At 35.8% G+C, this 9,522-nt stretch overlaps 1 pseudogene; it reads left to right on the plus strand.

Annotated features, from left to right (window-relative positions):
• The first annotated feature begins 7,107 nt into the window (after positions 1–7,107).
• Positions 7,108–8,806, plus strand: LOC120079866 (sugar carrier protein C-like; annotated as a pseudogene).
• The last annotated feature ends 716 nt before the right edge of the window (positions 8,807–9,522 follow it).

A 9,522-nucleotide genomic window follows, 5' to 3' on the forward strand; every position in this document is an offset into this window, starting at 1 on the left:
GAACATACCAATGCACGGTGAAGAAAACCAGGATCCATAAGCACTCCAATTCATTATTCTGGTAGAAAAGAAAACATGTTTCAACAGAAATAAATGGGTTTCATGACATACCTTTGAAGAACTTCTTCTAAGCTCGAATTCAACTGCAAATCTCCTCTAAATCTTGTTGTAGACCACCCCAAGATCTTCCCTACTATTCTCTTGGTGCTCTAGATTGAGTAGTGGGACTCAAAATAAGCTTGAATTAAGGGAATTTGGAGAATACTCACAACAGCAAGCCAACAGAAGAACAACTTCTTCTCTCACAAATTTTTCAGAAAAATTGATTGGTTGCCCTCTCTTCAATATATTGCAGATATTCATGCAAAGAGATTTGCTACATGGGATACTGCTCATGCTTGGAGTTAATGAATGTTTGAAGTAGGTTGTTAGTGAGCTACTTTGAAGAAGACAATGGAAAAACCATTTTTCCATTTTGTGATTTCTTTCTTCTTTTTCAATTTTATCAAAATTTATTTCATAAATCAAATTTGATAAAATTGAAAACATTATTAATTTTACAAAATTAATTTTCTTAATAAAATTAATAAATAATTATTTAAACAATTTAAATAATTCTAACTAATTTAATATCAAATACTAATTTAATTTTTACACAACTCCATCTTCAAATATTTAAATCATGTTTAAATATTATTTCTCCAATTTCATTTAATTCTAATTTGAATACTTCAAATTAACTTATCACACTATTTCTAGAGCTAATCCATTTACGAGCTAGTAGGGGAACCTCGCAGACCTACATATCATGGGCTCCAACGATCTGAGATTAATTAGCTAAACTCATTAGACTGATCTAACCCCCATTCGTTAACTAATGGGTGATTCCACTAAAGCCCATAGCTGAACTCCCCTCATTGTAGATATATTATGTCCACTCGATATAACCATGATTAGTAAGTTAACCCTTCATATGTTGCTCGTAATAATGGTTGGGTTGAATCTCTTTTTTACCCTCGAAATTACCTCTTGTTTCTTAAGTTCCACTGATCCCCTAATGAACAATTGATTTTTTATCCAATCAACAAATCAAATCCCTCTCAGACCAATGAGAGGGTGAGGTCTCTTGTTCAAGACCTAGAATCAGCATTTGAAAGGAACAACCTCTCTACTATCCCTAATTGAGTAAGAGTGAATTCCATCTTGCACCCTATGTTCCCAACTATTCATCCGGTCTTATCCCTAAAATGGTAAGCTTATTGAGCAGAGACCATTGGTCTACTCCCACCATTTGCAGATCAAAGGATAATCCTGAACAAACAGCAGTTCATAGTTAGCTCAGGATTAAGGTCAAGTTACCTAGGTCATTGCTTTGAAATAGTTAGTCTTTAATAGTAAATAGCATTATAAAGTAAGAATGACTGGTTTCGTGGTCCGATCTTGAACAAAACTCATTTGCACAGGACACCGCCACTCCTTATGTCCCAACATGAACGAATTAGGATCACTTCATTTGTAGCACTTTACAACTCTTTGTAACAACTACAGAATAGGCTGCATCCAATAGTGTTACCAGAATAAGGCACCCAACCTTATTCATATACTATAGATGTGAAACCTGCATTTCTATTTTCCTGTTTAAGCTAATAACTAGGAGAATCTGACTAGGTATGAAACCCTATGCTAAAAAGGAAGAACTCTAAGTATTGAATAAATGTTCTTAAAAAAAAGTTTGGAATTTAACTAATGGAAATTTAACTAAGTGCAAGGTTAACACGGAACTAGACGTTTGGTATTAAAAGCATAAAATAAAACTAAGTCAAGGACAATCATGTGTGAATTTGTGAAGTTGAACACATTGCATGAAAGTCGCCCATGCGTTGAGAACGCGTGAACAAGGGCAGAGAAAGCGAGAGGTTAAATGCAAGGCGTTGGGTAGACGATCGTGTAGCAAATGAGCAGTGCTAAACAATGAGGTAGACGATCGTCTAGTAAGTGAGCGGCGCTGTAGGATGAGGTAGGCGATCATGTAGGTGGGTGCTGGACGATTGTGTAGCAATGCGTGGAGCTAAATGATGAGGTAGGCGATTGTATAGCAATGCGTGGAGCTAAGCGATGCGTTAGACGATCGTGAAGATGTGCGCGACGTTAAACGATGAGAAGTGACAAGCTAGATGATTGGGCTATACGATAGGCAAAGTACTACACGATCAGTGTAAGCGCTAGACGATAAGTGTAGAAGCTGAATGATAGCGCTACACGATAACATTAGACGATAGCGTTAAGCGTTAAGCGATGTACGGACACATGTGTTGTACTTTGCCTGAAGAAAGCTGAATGCAAAGTGTCCATAGAGCTTATCGGACGAAAGTAAGAACAGAGGTGCTGAAGAAAGCTGGGTGTACGGATAGATGCCTAGGCTAAATTCAAACGAGAAGTTATTCTGGACTACTTGTGCAAATCAGGTGATTTTTGAACCAAAAGTTTTTAAATTGAATGTAGATTTGGTGTGAGGGTTGCCTTAATGAAATTCTAACTCTAAGTCTGTCAAATTCAAGGAAAATCGAGAGGTACTCACCAGTGGGGAAATAGTCGGGGCAGGGGGAGTGAACTCTAGACTTCGAACTATCACCAAGGAATTTCAAGGAAAAACTCTAAGGGTTCAACAAGAGAGTAAGGGAAACCGAGTGAACTTATATATCCAATATATAAGACTGAGTTTCTAAGTTTTATAGAGAAATACAATAAACTAGGGCCTCCCATACCCATGGTTTTACTATTCGGTATCTACTACCAGATATTTCTCCCACTTGCCCTAGGTTATTAACCTCTGGTATTTCTAGTCTTACTAGATGATTCTCAAACACTTTAGTCGAGAGAATCATTGTAAACATATTAGTGTACAAATAGGCTTCTTGTTAAATTATATGAGGAATGCATCTAATTCTCAATAATGGGCAGGAAGCACATTTTCCTCCCACTACATTGAGGTACTCTCAACTCTTTAATTAAGATGTGTCGGACCTGCCTTAACAACTCTTGTTAACAGTCAGATCTAGAAATCTTTAAATTTATCATACTTCGATCTTAGCCATTTAATATCTAAATATTTGCAAATGGCTTTTAACAATTTGATTTTTAACAGAAGTTTCTATGAGATAGAACAAACATATTTTCTAAAAACGAACATTTCATTCAAAACAAAAATATGTACAATATGTTCATTACAAAACATCAAAAGCAGGTAATAACATCCTCATCAACAATGTCTCCCACTGGTCGAGCTGAGTAAGCAGTCTTCAGGTACTAAGTAGCTTGTTTACCTTTATCTGCTCTCTTCTCAGTAAGATATTTAGGGCAATTTCTCTTCTAGTGCCATTCTTCGTTGCAGTGGAAACATTTCCCTTTCTCTGTAGCGGTTTTCATGCTTTTCTTGCTAGTAAGCTTATTCTTCCCTTTCCCTTTGTCTTTTTTTGCTGGAATACTTTTACTCTACGAAGAGGAGGCAACATCAGGCTTGGAGGACGTTTCTCTCTTCATAGCAGAAGTAACATTTACTTCTAGTTCCAGACCCTTAGTTCACAACATGGTCTAAAAAGCCTGTAGCTTATTCAGTAGAGTTGTCAAGTTGTATTCAATTTTATTCATGAAAGCATTCGTATAGAATTGCAAAAAACTCTTTGGAAGATATTCTAGAATAAAACCAACTTGGCTTCTCTCGTCCATCATAGTGTCGTTTACTTCAGCCACATTAAAGTGGACCATCATGTCCAGGACATGTTCACGAACATTGGTGCCCTCTTTCATGCGACTATTATAGATGTATTTGATAGCATCATGCCTCAGGGTGAAGGACGGTTGTCTAAATATCCCTCTCGAAGATTCCATAATCTCTTTGGCAGTACTCATATCCTTGTGTTTTTTTCGCCAAAACGTCAGACAAGCTTACGAGAATATAAGCATGGGCTTTATCATTCGCCCTCATCCATCTATCAAATGCTTCCTAAATAGTTTGGATGGAATTAGAACTAGGAATGGGAGGAAATTCCTCCATTAAGACAAATCTCAAATCGTCTATCGTAAGTATTGTGTTCAAATTCAATTTCCAGGTGACATAGTTATCCCTGATTAGTTTGTTCGAAGCCAACAATTGTATAATTGAACTCGTCATTCGGAAATTATAAACAATTTTTATAAGTGAATTGCTTTTAAATCCAATCAAGTTTTAGTAAAGTGATAATGTACCCATAATCATTATTTTTGCAACGATACTTAAGTGAGTTAGAACAAATGCTACCGAGGGGCAGTCAAGAATTCCTTCACAAAAGCAAGACAGTTCTTGACTAAATACTATCTTCAAAATAACTCATATTCTGATAGTCATTTAGTTATTGCTTTCGGTCAAGATCATTACTAACACTTAGTAAGTCTTGTAAGTGTAGACCTGCGATTTTCAGATCCTACAGAATGGTATGAGTATGCCTTCGAAATAGAAGACAATACCCAAGACGGAACTATAAGACCCTATTCATTTTACTGAAGCCTGGGTTATTTCGGATCCTATATTACAACCCTCCGGGGGATCGCCACAGTTAACGACTAGTTAGTGCCGCCTAAAACGACAGCAGACGCAACATAGGAATCTCACGATTCAAACTAATGGAGGAGACCGTAGGACAATGTTGACACATTTCCTTCACCCATTTACTATGAACGACTTCCCTCATTCACCTTGTTATTGACCCATATAAACACTTTCCGTATGGAGAAGTCGAGGTAAAATCGACAAGAAGCCAAGCATGGATCTCACGGTGTGAACTCTTGAGGACGTGAGAGTTAATAACATTTATTCTCCCACTGAAGTTTTCTAAATATTTGGGTAAATTTATACTTAGGTTTTTTTCAGCTAATAAAAACAGCCCTAAGTCTAGGTGGTTTATCCAAGTATAACATTTATAAATGGATTCTAAACCTACGATGTCTAGGTGATAAACCATTTGTATTACCTCACACCGCTCACGAATGCTCATAAAACCGATTACCAACACTCAATTATTCGACCATAATCCCTAAATAGGAGGTGTTCCGTAGACCATCAACTTAAGTACCCCAACCTTCGACAAGATTATATACCGATTGAATTTATAACCCTAGTTTTACAAGTTTAACGACCTATTTTAACTATTAAAACAAGTGGTTAACCTAAGTGAGCATGCAGTTGTTCTTTGTTATGGATTTTAAATGTCTAACCCAATTTTATAACAGCTTATAAAATTTTAGACATGCTAAACATCCACGACAAACAACAAAGGCATTCAATATCTAATATAACTATTATATTAAATAAAAGAAACCCTAACATGCATACTATATATTATAACATTTTATAACATACTTTCAATGCATGTAAGATTCTTCCTACGGTCGGATTTTAAACCTACATGGCATACTGTATGCACATACAAGATTTATTTAATTATAACATACATCACATGCATAAATAATTAAACACTAACTAATATGGATTTAGTTTTGGCATAAATAACAAAAGAAAAACATAATTATTACAAAACAACCTCTGAACCACTTCTGAACCACTCGAACTTCTCCAAAATGAACTTAAGTAGCTTGAACCAAACGTGAACCATCTAAACCGAACCAGCCAAAAACCATTCGAGGCTGAACCGGACCGGACCTCAAGAGAACCGGTCGAACCGGCAGCTTTCGCTAATGTTCAAAATCTCGCTAAGTCTAATCGTTTAGCAATGATGACCATCGTCATGCGTTTTGATTGATCGTTTAGTGTTTGCATGATCGTTTAACAAAGCTACACGATCGTGTAGTGTTTTCCTTTTATCGCATAGTGTCATTGTCTAGTGCCAAAGGAAGCTACACGATCGCTTAGTGTCCAACACTGTCGTGCAGCTCCATTGTTTAGTACAGACAATTTACTACATGATTGCTTAGTGCCATTGTTTAACGCCTGGTCTTGATCGTTTAGCACGTGCACAAGGTAAGCTATCGCTTAGTGCTATCATATAGCAATCGACGCATCTTCTAGGTTCCGCACGTAGGTAAGCGATCGCGTAGTGCTATCGCTTAGCATCTCGACACATCGCTTAGCTACCGCATAAACGTTTGCATAGTGCTATCGCTTAGCATCTCAATGCATCATTTAGCTCCCGATCAAAGGTAAATGATTGTCGTAAGCGATCGTGCAGTGCTATAGTATAGCTCTTCACCGCATCGCTTAGCTCCCACCCGAAGCTGCACTTTTGTGTAGTGCCATCATATAGCAATACAAAGCATCGCTTAGCTCCCGTGGGTATACCGATCGTCTAGCGCACAACACCTCAACGATCAATGCCCGAAGCTACACGATCGCTTAGCTTTTCTTCACATCGTCTAACGCATGAAGCTAAAGGATTGTTTAGCTATTGAAACTCAACGACGATATGAACAGAGGCAGATTTTATGGAATCTTTAACTTGGCCTCTTCGCTTGTTTCTTCGATTTACAGCTTAATTTCAACTCTAATGATTCCAAATAAATTATAGACTCTTGGGAACACATATAAGCTCATCAAGCAAGAACTAATTACAAATTTAAATGAGAAATCAAAGAGAAATTAAAAGCCAAAGCTCAAAGAACCATATCAGTACAGAGGTTTCATATTACTCATATAAAACACCCACCAAACCAAAATTAGATATGAATACAATATAATAAAATAATAAAATAATAAAATAAAATAACTAATATTATGAAAATAGGACAAGATGAAATTTCAAAGTGGGATTTTGAAGTGGATTTTTTGACCAATGTGTGTGTTTTTAAGATCCACTAAATGCCACTATGTGTAGGTAAAGTGGCAAGTAAGATGTGGTCTTACATGAACGCCAAGCATGAATAAGTACAAGAAACATAGACAACATGAGGCATGGCTTTAGAACACTAAGCATTGGGCATCTATTTTTATAATATTTATAATAGGGAAATATTTGTGTATATATTCTTATATTCATTACATCTTTTTTCACATTCACCATTCACTTTATTTCTATCGATCATATTTCCTTTATTTCCTGTCCACACTCAGCAATCAACATGGCCTGTAGTGTTTTCGAGCTCAACCATAACGAAGGCAGCAAGATAAAGAACTATCCTGGAGAGCTCACTTGTTATGTGTTGATAACATGCATTGTTGCTGCTATGGGTGGATTCATATTCGGTTATGACATCAGTATCTCTGTAAGCTATTTTATCTTCATATCCCTTTCGTTATTCTATTGTTTCCCTCCTTTCCCTTAATGTCTTATTCACTCAATTTTTTGTTTTTTTATCAGGTTGTTTCACCTCTATGGCTCCCTTTTTGCAAAACTTTTTCCCATTTGGTTATCAGAAAGAAACTCTAGACACTTTTATCAATCACTATTGCAAGTTCGATAGTCTTACTCTCACTGTGTTCACCTTTTCTTTTTATTTGGCTTCTCTTTTGGCTTCCTTTGTAGCCTCTTGGGTAAAAAATTTTGGTCATAAAAAATCCATGTTTTTTAGTGGGTTTGTATTATTGGTTGGTGCTATTGTTAATTTTGCAACTCAAAACATTGTCATGCTTATCATTGGTCATCTTTGTTTGGGTGTTGGTGTTGGGTTTTCACTTCAATCTATTTCACTTTATGTTTCGCGGATGGCTCCATCTAAATATTGAAGATTTCTTGATGTTGTTTTTCAAATTTCTATTACAATCGGTATTCTACTGGTTAATTTTGTCAACTATGGTACTGCTAATATTCATGGTGGATAGGGATGACGAGGTGGTGCAACTGTGCCTGCATTATTCATCACTATCTCAACTATTCTTTCTTGATACGACAAACTCAATGTTGGAGAGAAGCAAAGTTGAAAAGGCAAAAGCCATGCTCCAACGCATTCGTGGTGTGTTTGAGAAGGACGTAGAGGTAGAATTTCAAGATATTGTGGTGACGAGTATGGCTGCTAATGCAGTGAAGTTTCCTGGGAGGAATTTGAGAAAGAGACAAAATAGGCCACCGTCGGTGATGTCAATTTTAATCCCATTTTTCCAACAATTAACTAGTATCAATGTGGTCATGTTCTATACTCTTGTGTTGTTCAAGACCATTGGTTTTAGAGACAATGCTTCTCTTCTTTCATCTGTCATTATTGGTGGTATTAATTTTCTCGCGACTTTTGTATCTGTTTATGGCACTGATATATGGGGAAGAAGAATCCTCTTCTTGCTTGGTGGAATTGTCATGTTTGCTTTTCAAGTGACTACATTTTTTTTTTGTTTTTTTAGTTTTATTTAGTTATTAAAATGATGAATGTTATTTCCATTCTTTAAAACCATTTGCTCATTTGATAGTTCTAAGTCTAATAAAATTTTTATTTATAGGTTTTGTTGGTTGTGTTTATTGCTTGGAAATTTGGAGTTCCTGGTGAGGTTGCCTATTTACCTAAATGGTATAATGGTGTTGTCTATTGTTCATCTACATTTATGTTCAAGACTTTGCATGGTCTTGGGGTGTTTGAGATGGTTGGTCTCAAGTGAAATCTTCCCACTTGAAATTTGATCAGCTGCTGAAAGTATAATGGTCTCAGTGAATATGTTCTTTACCTTTTGATTGTTTAGATCTTTCTTGTCATGCTTTGCTATATGAAATTTGGGTTGTTCTTCTCTTTTGCTTTCTTTGTGGCTTTGATGACCATCTATTTGTTTTTTCTGGAGACAAAGGGTATTCCACTTGAAGGAGTGTCATGTGTTTGGAGACAATACTTGTTCTAGATCAGATTTATGCCTTAACAACTTTCTAAAGTCCGCCCCCAAGTTTAGGATTCGAAGCCTCAAGTTTATCACTAGCATTTTTAAAACTTTTCTAGACTTAGTACTTTCTGATTACTAGGTTAACCATTTTATCACTAGTTTTTTCCTGAAATTTTTCCTTTGCATTTAGCCTTGGTAGGAATTCTTTAAATTTAATATTATTGAAAAAAATTTATATCTTTTGATTAATTTATGTTTTCTCTACTTTTAGTACCATTATAGATATATGATAACTTTTAGGGGGTGTTTGGCTCACCAATATGAGTTATATCTTGTATGCGTTATACAGATTATATTAATTATGTCTCATATAATTAGTTTTATGTTAATTATAGCTTATATAATTAATTCCCTCTATTAATTTGAACAATTCAAATTAATCCAAAATCAACTTGATTCTCATTGATCCCAGTTGAGCTAACGAAGAGATCTTATAGACCTATAGATTGAAGCTCTAATGGTACTTGATTAATTAATTAAATTCTTTAATTAAATCAACAAACTTTCAATAACTATTAGTCACTCCACTAAAGACCGACAACTACACTCTTTGCACTATAGATATATTTTTGTGTCCATTGGATATAACTAATCAACAGTGCATTGACCCTTCGCAAGTCGCTTGTAAGTACAACTGGGCCAAAATTACCGTTTTTGTGAAATCCGGATTTCTATTT

The sequence above is a fragment of the Benincasa hispida genome, chromosome 6 (genome assembly GCF_027475165.1).
Source record: "Benincasa hispida cultivar pf3 chromosome 6, pf3_genome.v1.1, whole genome shotgun sequence".
In the NCBI taxonomy this organism is placed as follows: Eukaryota; Viridiplantae; Streptophyta; class Magnoliopsida; order Cucurbitales; family Cucurbitaceae; genus Benincasa; species Benincasa hispida.